The sequence below is a fragment of the Rhinopithecus bieti genome, unplaced genomic scaffold, assembly GCF_001698545.2.
Source record: "Rhinopithecus bieti isolate Rb0 unplaced genomic scaffold, ASM169854v2 scaffold_6022, whole genome shotgun sequence".
Lineage (NCBI taxonomy): Eukaryota > Metazoa > Chordata > Mammalia > Primates > Cercopithecidae > Rhinopithecus > Rhinopithecus bieti.
This window is the reverse complement of record NW_016805265.1, coordinates 1,544,885-1,556,585: the sequence shown is the minus strand read 5'-3', so window position 1 is coordinate 1,556,585 and position 11,701 is coordinate 1,544,885. Positions and strand designations below refer to the sequence as shown.

The 11,701-nt window shown below is 48.0% G+C and overlaps 1 pseudogene; it reads right to left on the bottom strand.

Moving 5' to 3' along the window:
* Positions 1-343: 343 nt before the first annotated feature.
* On the bottom strand, positions 344-835 carry LOC108529509 (sperm surface protein Sp17-like; annotated as a pseudogene).
* Positions 836-11,701: the final 10,866 nt, after the last annotated feature.

Here is an 11,701-nt window from a genome sequence, read left to right as displayed (position 1 = left end):
TCGACCAGGCTAGTCTCGAACTCTTGACCTCAAGTGATCCACTTGCCTTGGCCTCCTAAAGTGCTGAGGTTACAGGCATGAGCCACTGCACCCAGCCTACAGAACCCAATTCAATAAACAAACACGTAATTCAGTTCAGCCATGAGCCAAAATGATGGTAGTCAAATACTCCCTTGAAGTATGAGGGAGTCATACTTTTTTTTTTTTTCATGTTTCAATGGTATGTTTAATTAAACAAATGCTCATGACAGATTTTCACAACAGCAACAAATGTTATTTCACAACATCAAATCTTCCTTACTAAGGAAAAAATGAAAATAACAACAAGGCTGATGGATTTGGATTATTTTTCATGTTTCCTGGAGGTGAAACCAGTGTCCTCACCTGTTGTCCTCTATTTTCTCAAGTTGGAGACTATCTGTTTCCATTCTCCTTACCTCCTCTCTGGCTATGTGTCCCCAGAAGGCAGCTTGGATTTTGACAGCAGCAACCCCTTCTTTTTCCTTATCTTCCTCAGAAGAGTCTAAGATGGTGACTGGTGTCTCTTCCTCATTCCCAGATATCGGGGAGTTTTCTTGTTTAGGATCACATTTCTCAGGTGGTTCTTGCTCCTTGAATGCGTGGCTGTTCTAGAAGCGGTCTTCTACCTGAGTCCCCCATTCTGCTGGATCAAAAGTAGTTTTCTCTCTTTTCTCTGGAAAGCTCTCAAAATATGCTGCTGCAAAAGCTGTATATTATCCAGTTGCTCTCTCAGAATCTTGTGTGTCAGCCCTTCAAGAAGACTCCCAAATCCTTGCAGAATTCAGTAGTAGATGTTGGAGAATGGAATCGACATCCTCTTGGTAAGAACTGCCTATGGAGCCTCTTCTTTCTCTGAGAGCTGGTGCTGCTGGTCCAGTTTACTTCCTCCTCTGACCTCACGTTCTAGGGATGCATGATCTCTCTCTTCCAGGGCAATTCAGGACCAGCACTGTTCAGCCTGCATCCTTCTTTACTGATATCTGCCTTTCTTTCCCTAGGCTTCCTAACACACTGTTCTGGATTCTCTGGTTGAAGGTTCAGCTGTGACTGCAGCTCTTGACTTGCTCTTGATGTCATGACACTGCATTAGAAGTCCCAAGGGCCCATGGTCGTCATCATGTAACCTGGGAGAAGGTTGGGCTTTTACACATGGGTCCTCATGATTTTTCTCGAATGGATTCTTCCCCATCCCAGCGCACACCTTGCAGCCTCTTGACAGAGCACCCATCCATTTAGGGCTGGGGTAAAACCAGAACTCTCTGAGCAGCAAGCTCTATTCTAGGGTGCTCCTCAGCCCCCATTCCTCCTGATGTCTGCCATAGGTCCAATCCTCTTCCTCTAAGGTTCCAGCTCCTCTTGCCTGAGCTTTCCCTAACTTCTGCTTTCTTTTCTGGAGTTTTCAGACCTCCAGGGTCTCCCAGGGCAGAGGTCATCCCACCTGAGCATGTATTGGTGACTGCAATCTCTGTCCCTCAGACCCCAGCATTTCCTGAGCTCTATGGGCCGCCCAGTCATACCCTCACCCAGGCAATCTCAGAGTCATTTTGTGACTCAGCCGCTCAGTCTCCTGGTTACTTAGTCACTCAATCAGCTCTTCGGTAGTTAAATCAACTAACGACTCACATCCCTGGGCCCTTGGCCAGGTGCTCAGATACTTCTCACTCCGCCATTTCATTTGCTATCTTTTCATTGATCAGCCATTCACTGAACATGAATGAGCCAGCCCTGTGCTAAGTTAGTGGGGATAAAGAGATACCAGGTACAAACCCTGTCCTCAATCAGGGGGGCTGCCAGTCTGTGTCCATCAGTCATTGGTCTGGCAATCTGTTGGCTGTTTAATTGATCTGTTGGTCAATCAGCATGCCAGCTATTTGATCAATGGCCAGACCCTTGCCCTGGCAGGCACTAGTCCTTGTGCTGAACTCTCAGGGTGTACAGTCATCAGTCTGTTCTTCAAAGGTGATTAGGAGACCTCAAAGCCTCCAGGAGGAGGTGCTCTGGAGCTATGATGGAAGTTTAGGACCAGTCTGGTTCCTGTGGGGACTGCAAGGCCTGTGGGGCTTGCTCCCAAGGCAGACCTCAGCTCAGGTCCTGGGAGATGTGGGGCAGGCGACACGGTCTGCTCTATGTGGTGGGTGATCCTGTCTGAGAACATTGAGGGCCCTGGATTCTAGCCCCTCTTTCTCCCTCCCTCCTGGCGATGGTGCAGACAGACACACACACATGCACATACACACACTGATAATCTCACACATGCGCACACAGACTCACACAACACACATAAACCCACAAACTCACATATATGATCGCATACAAATTCACAAACACAGACACACACACTCATACACACTTTCCCATATGGACTCACACAGGCAGAAGCACACACTCATATACACACATAGTGTCACTTGGGCTTGTCCAAAAGTAAGTTTGTCTCCCATCACAGCCAGGCCCCCACAGATAGCCCCGTGCCACATTCAGAGATAGGTCAAGTAGCACTCTTACATCACGACAAGTGCCACATGGACACACCTCCCTTGCCACATCCTCACTCCTGGCCCCTAGCTAGGTAGCTACCCAGCCAGGCCCCTAGCAGGGACACAGCCCTGCAGCCCAGCACCCAAATGATGCACTGGCAATGGAGCCCTGCACACCTCCCCAAAGCCCCCACCTGGTTGGGGGCATGCTGAGTTTGAGGAACCCTGAGTCCCCACACTGGGGCCACATTCCCTCTTGAGCCAGTTTTCCTCTGAGGTCTCTTGTCCCCACAGGACATGATACCTCTAGCCACCTCCCTGTCCCCAGCCCCCTGGGCCTGCCCGTTGGTCTCAGAATCTTCCTCGCTGACCTTCATCCCTCTGCCTCTCCAAGTCTGATGTTTTTCCTCACACAGATACTCAAAGGGAACTCGGACATCTTTCTGTCTTTGGTGCTAAGACCCCATGCTATCCTCCCAGTTCTCTGCCAGACCACCCCTCTCGAGATGGAGATAGATGAGGGATGGGGAGCTGGGAATGTCCTTTTGAGGGGGTTCCCTATGGAGCCAAGCCAAAGGCAGAGCCTAGGGGAGGGACAAAGAGGTGGCCATCTTAGGGACCCAGAGATCAGCAAGGCAGTGAGCTGAGAACCAGAAACATGGATAGAGGGACTTGCTATGGCTGGAGAAAGGCCAATCAGGAGACACACAGGATGGTCACCCAGGTCACCCCTCTTCTGTATGGCTGGGAGCATTCTCTTGGGATGGGAAAAGGGATTCTGGCCTGTCTCAATTATCTACTGCTACAAGAAAAAGAGTCTCAAATCAAGGGGCTTAAAAACAAGTCCAAATTTTATTTTATTCACAAATTGGCAATTTGGGTGAGGCTTAGTGGGGAGGGCTCATCTTGCTCCACTCCATTTTGGTCAGCTGGGACAGCCCAAAGGCTGGGCCAGGAGTTGTCTGAGCCTCGTTCACTCACGTGGCTGGCAGTTGACACTGCTGTTGGCTGGGGCTTCAGCTGGGGCTGTTGGCCAGAACACTCCCATGTGGCCTGTCCTGTGGCTGCATGGCTTCCTCACAGCATGATGCCTGGGTCCCAGGGTGCGCATGTCCAGAGGAAGCTGTTTCACTGGTTACAATTTAGCCTTGCAAGTCCCATAGCATCACTTCCACTCCAACCACAGGCCTGCCCACCTGCCCAGATTCATGGGGAGGGAACATAGACCCCATCTGTCGAGGAAGGAGTGTCAGCTCCATAGTGTGAGAAGAGTACATGGGATATATTGGTGGCACCAACGATTGGAAAATACAACTGGCAGAATGACTGCTCTTCATAAGCCTTCCTCATGAGTTTCAGCCTCCACCCTTACTCTAGCTTTCTTCTGTTTTTTTTTTTTTTTTTCCTTGGGTACACATCACTCACCCTGGTTTCAGCTTTCTCTTCTCTGTATACAATTCACAAATTTACAGCTCCAGCCCTGACCCGATGCAGGCATCAGAAACTCAAGCCATATAAAACTCTACCTCCCTGCCAAAGCCTGCTCTCCCTCTAGAATTTCTTCCAAGTACCCAGGCATGGGTTCTACTTCATCCTTTCCCTCATTTCCCCTGGTACATGGAACAATGAGAGACTGGAGATGAAGCCAGAACTATATTTTACAGCCTCTCTTGAAGCTGGGTGTAGCCATGTGACTATAAGCAACTTCTTTCTCACCTGTTTGAAAGGACACTGTGCACTTCTTCCTCCCTCTACCCTTCTGTGACTGGAGTATACCCAGATTTGATTACAAGAATGAGCACAATATCCTAGGGGACAAAGGAGCTCCAAGATGGAAAGAACCTGGGCCCCTGAATGGCATCATGAAGCAAAGTAGCCACGGAGACCATTACCTGAGAGAGAAACTTCTTTCTGATTTAAGTCCCTGTATTTGTTTTACCATTGCTTAGCCCAATACCTGAGTCTAAAGACCTCAGGATCTTCTTCACCCTCCTGCTGTCCATTCCAGTTCAGCCATTCACCAGGTACAGTCCATTCATTCTACCTTCTCACTGCCCCCTGGAACGGTCCTTGCTGTGCCTGTCCTGCAGCTTCTCCCTTGCTTCCAGCTCTCACTTTCTCCCTCTTAACTACAAGACTTCCACATTTGTTTCTTTATATCCAGTCTCCCATTGTTCCATCCCATAATGTTCTTCCTCTGCTCAAAGACCTCCAACGGCTCCCTATTGCTTATTGAAGAATAAGACACCATCTTTCCTGCTTCCATCCGTTTGATCCTGCTGGTCCTTCCTCCTGGATCCCCAAATCTGCCGTTTTCTAGCCATCAAATGCCTACTCATCATCCAAGCCCAGATCAAGTGCTGTCTCCTCCCTGATAACTTTCACATGTTCCTATTGGAGTTCATCCTGGGCCTCCACTGATTATATCCCTCATCACAGCCCGCCTTAAGGCAACAATTGTCTCTACGACCCACTAGACTGGACAGTAAGTTATTTGAGGGCAGAGACCATGTCCCGGTCATCTTCCCATTGCCTCCACGCCTAAGATAATGCTGTGTATACAGCAGGTGCTCAATATGTGCTTGCCAGTGAACACTCACTTTCCATGGCTGGAGGCTCACAACTCTGTCTGGGCACTGTTCTTGCCACAGGTGATCAGGGTTGTCTTCCCTCTGGCCTTGAGGGCTTCCCCAGAGAATCCCGGAGTAACTGAGGGGTGCTACCCTCCTCACACTTCCCTGGGGCCTGGGGAAGGAGCAGTTGTGAACATTCTGTTTGCTCTGAGTGCAGAATCTGTGAGTGGAAGTGCACAGGTTTTATTGGCAAGGGCTTTAGAATGAGACAGACCCAGCTTTGAATTTCAGCCCCACCACTTTTTAGCTGTGGGACTTCAGGCATATTGCTTAACCTCTCTGAGACTCAGTTTTCTCTTTTGTAACATGAGGTTACTGTAGCTACTTATCTCCTAGAGGTCTTGTGAGGATATAAAAAGATAATGTAGAGAAAGCACTACATACAGTATTTGGCACAAATAAAGTGCTCACTAAATGGTATAGATAATCATAATTCCAATTTCTTTCCTGATACTCTGTCTGGTAAGAGTGGATCAGGGCATGTTTCACACTAGACCTGGTCCACCGGAATCCTTGCTGTCAGATGGAGGTTTCCCTATGGACAAGGGTCAGAGGATGTGCCTTGTCACAACTGAGTTAGAGCTGGGTTTTGCTGGGTGCCCCCAGAAGGTGGAGGAGCGGGAGCAGGGCTGGTGTCCAGTGGGGTTAGGGTGAGGGGCTGGCTGTTTGCTAACCCCAAAGTGGCTGGGTTAAACCAGATCTGGCTGGCAGGTGCCTATAGCCAAGGGTACAATGTCAGGGGTAAGATATGGCAGACTTCAGGGGCTTCCAGGCAGTCAAGGGCTGTCTGCATCAGATGGGCTGCCAGAATCATCCCACAGTGCTCAGTTTCCTCTGGTGTAAAGGATCTGGATCTATGTGGGAGAAGGGGTCCAGGACCCCACATGAGCAGGCTTGGTTTCCAGCAGTGGAGAGGTACTGGGGGCAGTTGGAAGTGGCCCACATACAGTGGCGTCAGAGAGAAAGATTACACTCATCCTAAATATACCACAAGCTAATCCTGGGGACAGCAGACCATGTCCAAGTCCTCCTCACTGGCAGGGAGGGGCCATGATTCGGGGCCTGGACAGCTGGATCTGCAGGTTGCAGTCATTTGGACTAGAACAGGTAGGGCCAGTGGTGAGCTGGTAAATGGTGAACAAACAGCTCTGTGGTGTTGGGAAAACTTTCATTTATAGCACTTGCCCATTGCTGTGGTGTAAATACTCCTACCATGGCTGATTTCAAGCTACTAACATAAACATCACTGAGTGAGGAGTTGGGAAAAATGTGCACAGATAGCTGTTGGGAGCCAGTAGGAGCTGATTCCAGCACACCACTGGGTGGGGTCTGACACCTGCATTTGGGGAGAAAGGCAGCTATCTGTGACTTCAGTGTACAGAGAAGTAAAGGTCACTATACAGTGTAGCAAACAGTGAAAGGCGCAAGAATAACAGACCCTGGAGCCTAATACCTATAACAAATCCCCGCTCTGCTACTTCTTGGTTGTGTGGTTTTGGGCAAGTCACTTTGCCTCTCTGTGCCTCAGTTTCCCCATCCATAAAGTGGGGCTAATGGTAGTGCCTCCTTCATAGAGTTCCAGTGAGGTTGCACAAGTGTGCACTGGGCTGTGGTGGGTTGACAGAAATGTTATTTATTACAGTTGATCACACAGAGTAGCTGGAATGTCCCATTGGTCAGAATAATTTAGAAAGGAAAACCCAGAGCCCCTCAGGGCATGTCCAAAGGCCTTGCTTTTTTATCTTTAAAATCTTGGATTTCCTTCAAGGTCAAGGATTTAAAATTTGCAGGCCCATGAACTACATGAAATTAAGTTTCCCACATTGAGCATGTGGACTCGTTTCTTTGAAGAGGGGCCACAGCTTTCATTAATTGTCAAAAAAGGTTGTGGTTTCTGCATCCTTCCCTCAACCTACAAAAGGCTTAAGAACCGCTGATGTGGATGGAGCGTGTAGAATTCCCACACCCTAGGAATTGCCTAATTGCCCCGGAAGGGTTTTGGAGGAGAGGAGATGTTTGTAAAGTGTGTGAAAGAAAAATGGCAGAGATGGAGAGACACAGAGAGTCAGCCGAGAACTCTGAGATGTCTCTTCCTTGTTGAGACCTAAGGCTGGAGGAAACTTCCAGCAACGGGACAACCAAAAGGCTCACATTCATGCTCACTGCCTCTCCTGGTTCCTGCATTCTCCTTACTCCCTCTAGTTTCCCAGGGATCTCCTCTTCTCTTCTGCAAGTCTCCTTCTCCTCCCAGTGCCCTCTTGGACCCAGCGTAGGTATCCCCTGGGCCACCTCTTTGTAGGTGCATAGAGGCAGGGTTAAAAGTAACTCACATGGGCCAGGCACAGTGGCTCATATCTGTAATCCCAGCACTTTGGGAGGCTGAGGTGGGCAGATCACTTGAGATCAGGAGTTAGAGACCAGCCTGGTCAACATGGTGAAACCCCGTCTCTACTAAAAGTACAAAAATTAGCTGGATGTGGTGGCACATGCCTATCATCCCAGCTGCTCAGGAGGCTGAGGCAGGAGAATCGCTGGAACCTGAGAGGAGGAGGTTGCAGTGAGCTGAGATTGTGCCACTGCACTCCAGCCTGGGTGACAAAACGAGACTCCGTCTCAAACAAACAAAACAAAACAAAACTCGCTCACCTGTTGTTATGATTCAGTGACACCATTTGTCTTCTCTATGGTTGGATTTTGTTTCTTTCAGGTTTCTGTAGTTACACCATAATTATTTAAGGCAGGGTCTGCCTCCGTTTTGGGTTGGAGCCTGTATTCAGTTTTTTTTTTTTTTTTTTTTTAATCAGTAACATGGAAGCAAGTGGCAGATAGGTTTAATATGCTTCTGCCTTTCCACCCAGCAGCTTTGCTTTTCTCCTTTTTTCTTCTTCTTCCTCTTTATTTCCATCTCCTTTTCTCGGTATTGTTCTTCTACTTCCTCCCCTCCTCCTCCTCTTCCTTTTTCTCCTCTTTCTTCTTCCCTCCTCCCCCTCCTCTTCATCCTCTTCTTCCTTCTCCTTCTTCTCCTCCTTCTCCTCCTTCTTCTCCTTCTCCTCCTCCTTCTCCTCCTCCTTCTCCTCTTCCTCCTCAGGGCCAATCCTACTCTACATCATTGCATTGTACATTGATAGGCACCTAAAATTTAACTGAATTGCACCAACTCTGAATTACAACTCTGAGGGCTTCTCCAGCAGCACTCCTGCCCACTTTATCAACAAGAATTTGTGTTTAAAAGGGAGAAGTCACCATGCTGTGACCCACTGAAGGTCGGCAACAAGAGGGCTCTCTCTTGACTCTGGCTCTGGGTGATCCCACTCGTGGGGTGCAGGGGAGTCTGCCAATATTCTATTTCTACTCCTGCCCCTCTTAGTAACAAAGCCCTTTGTGTTAGTCAGCTTGGGCTGCCAGACAAAATACCACAGACTGAGAAGCTTAAACAATAGAAATTTATTCTCACAGTTCTGGAGGCTAGAAGTCCAAGATCAAGGTGCCGGCTGATTCTGTTTCTGGTGAGGGCTCTCTTCCTGGCTTTTAGATGGCTACCTTCTTACATGGCCTTTCTTCTGTGCATTGGTTGGGGGTGGGAGGTTGGTGGTATCTCTTCCTTTTCTTAGAAGGCCACAAATCCTCCCAGATTAGGTTCTACCTTTATGACCTCATTTAACTTTACCTTCTTAACAGCCCTATTTCCAAATACAGTTACATTGGGGTGTAGACCTTCAAATGAATTTTTTTGGGGACACACTTCAGTCCATAGCAGCCTTGAGTTTATCTGAGGTGGCAGTGTACCCAACTAAACATGACATTTCCCAGCCTCTCTTACAGCTATGTGTGGCCAAGTGACTCTACACAATGAGGTGCAGGCTGAGGAGCGGTGTGGCTTCCAGGAAGACCCATTCAAAGGGAGAGGGTCCCTTTTACCTCTTGTTCCTTTTCCTGTGGTTTAGAATGAGCTGATGGTACCTGAGCTCAAGCAGCCATCTCAGACTCAGAGATGACATAAGGATGAAAGCTTCCTGGACTGGCAGAGCTGAAGACAGAAGGACCCTGGGTTCCTGGTGACCGAGGGCTCCCCACAGCCTGGACTGCCCACCTCCAGTCTGGGAGATTATCTGCCTTCCATAAGCCACTATTTGGGAGTCTTTGTTATTGTCAGCAAATGCTATTTCCAGCTGACGCATGGAAGCTTACCTGGCTCTGAGTTTTGAGCTTCAGGCAAAGACATTCAAAGTTCCTCTAAGGCCACTGCTACTTTTCCTCCTACCCTCCCTTCTTTGGAAGCATAATTTTATCCAAGGAATGCCCGATTCATGCACATTTGTCCTCCCTCTGTCTTTTGTTTTTTTTCTTTCCTCTGCTTTCTCCTCTCTCCCTCCCGCTCTTCTTTCCTTTCTTTTCCTTTCCTCTTTCTAATTTATTGAACACCTCCAGGTACTATGCTAGCTGCCACGATTAGAAGTAAGTATAGGAGATAATCCCTTCTCCCCAGTAACCCAGAATCCAGGCTTTCTGGACAACGTAAAGAGAATATGATGGCAAGATACAGCAAAGGAAAGGGCATTAAATCTGATAAAAAGGGCCTGGGGGGTCCCAGAAGGAGGTCACACTTGGCCTGAGATCTAAAGTAGAACTTTTGTGTCGCTGGTAATAAGGAAAAGAGGGTGGAGGACAAAATCCCAGGCACAGTGACCAGCACAGTGTTACTTTATTCAGCTTCATCACCTGTAAAATGGGGACAGTAATAGTAACATGAATAAGTGAATGCATGTACTAGTAAGTGTGCAGTTCATGCTTCTTTTTAATTTTATTCTTGTTGGCAATGTGCTGTTCACCCTGGTAGGCACAGCCCTGTATCAGTTCTGGAGACAAGCTTCACAGAGGACATGTGACTTACTTGTCCATGGTCACACAACTATAAAGAGGCACTGCTCAAAACCAAGTGTCCTGGTCCCTGGTACAGTGGCCTTTGTATCTCCACCCTCTGCCTTTGCATTAAGTGCTGAGGGAACGTAAAGTGAGGGAAAGATCAGTGTGTGGTGGGGGAAAAATCTAGAGGGCTTCCTGGAAGAGGAGAGTATTGAGAGCGTTTTGGTAGAAATGGAAAAAGGAAGGTATTCCAGGGAAGGAGTGTATGATGGGTGTCATCCACCAGGGTGTTAGAGGATGGGCTAGGGGGCTAGCTGGCTTGCAGACGATTTGAACTCTGAAGATTGGTGAGACACGAGGTAGATCAGGCAAACAGCAAGATCAGAGGATGAACCATGATTACAGGCACCCTGATGGCCAGGTAGTGGAGTGAAGCTCTAAGACAGTGTGTCACAGGGAGCCACTGGAAGTTCTTGAGCAAGAGGGCTGGTCAAAATGAAATGAGACTTTGGGGAGAAAGGAAAGAAAGAGACCAACTTGTCTTTACTAAGAACCAGTATGAACTAGGCAGGAGGTTGGCCATTTTCAAATGTATTACTTAACTAGAGCCTCACTATAGCACTATTAGTTTGGTATCAATGTCCCTATTTCATAGATGTGAAAACTGAGGTCAAGAGAGACTTACCCTTAGATATGAGTCAGTGGTGGAGCTAAAAGTTAGGTTAGACTGAACCTAAATCTGTGCTTTTTCCACTGCACCATGTGGCTTTATGCTGGTCTCACTCTAGGAATATCTCTTGTACTGTGAGTGTCCCAACTAAGGCATTTCCTAGCTAAGGCTCAAGTCTTTTAATAGCCCAGATACCCCCTGGGCTCACTCTGGGTCACACTGGGCACAGAGGCCTTAATACCCTTGGGACTTCTGGGGACTCCCAGCACTGGGTAGGATGAAGTGCTTGGCTTCCAGGTCTGATAGAAGTAGGTTCAAATCCAGCTATACTGTGCATGAACTGGAGAGCAATATGCTTTAGCTCACCGAGCCTCAACCCAGGTGGGGCAGTGGAATGAGCCCTGGATTGGGAGCCAGTCCAAGCATAGGTTGAAACCATAGCTGGAAGTGACAGGCACTGAGGAGGTGAAATGGTGTCTTTATTATTTCAAAATAGAGTTGGAGGGGTAGCGAGGAAATAAGGTTGCCCATGAGCTGCTCATTGTTGAGGCTGGGTGATGGGTTTATGGGGGCCCATTACACCATTCATTCTACTGCTCTGTTTGAAAATCTCCATTAATAAATAGACTGGGCACAGTGGCTCATGCCTGTAATCCCAGCACTTTAAGAGGCTGAGGTGAGCAGATCACTTGAGGTCAGGAGTTTGAGACCAGCCTGACCAACATGGTGAAACCCTGTCTCTACTAAAAATACAAAAAATTTAGCTGGGCATGGTGGTGCACACCTGTAATTTTAGCTACTCAGGAGACTGAGGTGTGAGAATTACTTGAACCCGGGAGACGGAGGTTGCAATGAGCTGAGATCAAGCCACTGCACTCCAGCCTGGGCAACAGAGCGAGACTCTGTCTCAAAAAAATAAAATTAAATTAAAAAAGAAAAGAAAAGAAAAAAGAAAATCTCTGTTAAAAAATAAAATAATAACAATAACGCCAAAAACCTTTTTGAAAACCCAGCTATGTTCACCACACCCTCCCCTA